Raw genomic sequence first — 1,398 nt, 5'->3', positions numbered from 1 at the left:
ATTTTATTGTATAATTTTTTCAGCACTTTTTATTTATTTTGTTTCCTATGATGCATTATTTTCACTTTTTGATTCTTTGATAAACTATAAACCATGATAAATGTTATTGTAGTTTATCTTTTCTATTTTTTTTATTTTGTTCTTATTTATTTAAATCTTTTTTAAATTTTTTTATTATGAATTTTATCATTTTTTATTCATTAATATATTTATTATAACTTTTTATAGGTCATATGTTGAATCTTTTCAATATTAAAATTATCTCTCTAATGTATTTAATTTTATTGATTTATTAATCATGTAAAACTAAATTTAATTATTACCAATTCGAGTATTTAATAGTACAAAAATGATCAATTTTTTCATTTTATTTTTATTTATTTTACAATAATTTAATAATATTGTGAAGTGTGAATTTGTTAAGATAAGACACTATTTTATAAGCGCAAATAATTTAGACATTAAATAAACCTCATTTTATTAGAATATTCATCTTTTTCAGTTCCAAATTAACACTCCTCAAATGGTAATTACATATTATTTAATTTTGTAACTCAAAAGCCTTAGCAAAGTTCATAGTATCTATTCTTTCATGTGTAGAAATATCAATTTAGTATGTGTTATTAAGAGATTCATCAAGTAATTAATCAAAAATTCAAAACCGAGTAGGTGCCAAACAATGAATCTTATTCTCAATGGTCATCAACTAACCATCAAATGATGTCACTCATCACGACGCTATTTAATTTTATGGGTCTAGATATTTTAATGCTTCATGGATATTACCATCAAATAATTAATGACTCCCTTAAGCAGGATCTCTCCAAGATGAGTAATGCTGACTTAGGTAACGATATGGTGTTAGGCTCTTAATATTGGGTATAATGCATGGGAGAATATATCATACATTCATACTTTAAAATTATAATAAAGGTAATAAAATTGTTAAACAACTGAAATTTTTGTAATGCTCAAATAATAATACATAAAATAAAGGATTTTGAGTGGATTAGTGATAATTCGTTTCATAAAGGTAAATGTATGAAATAGTTAGCTACAACGTAACACTTGATGCTTTATAAGGATCCGTGATTAACTTGTATTCTTGGTTAATAAATAATAATAACTTAATATGCGTATGATATCGCAAAAATAAATAAATAAAAATTCAAAGATTCTGCGTCCAATAACTCATCAACATTATTACTAATATTATTCTCATATCATAAGTTAATTACACGCATGGGAATTATTAGGACAAAATATTTCCTCTGTGATGAACTCGTAATGATTTGGCATTTGTAAATGAAGACGTAGCACAATTGTCAGGAACCCATCCAATCTGCATCTTCTCGTTGTCATAAACCACTAGCTTATCTTGAAAAGAGACGTCTATGG

This window comes from Arachis ipaensis, chromosome B07 (genome assembly GCF_000816755.2).
Source record: "Arachis ipaensis cultivar K30076 chromosome B07, Araip1.1, whole genome shotgun sequence".
In the NCBI taxonomy this organism is placed as follows: Eukaryota; Viridiplantae; Streptophyta; class Magnoliopsida; order Fabales; family Fabaceae; genus Arachis; species Arachis ipaensis.
Note: the sequence above shows the minus strand (reverse complement) of the source record.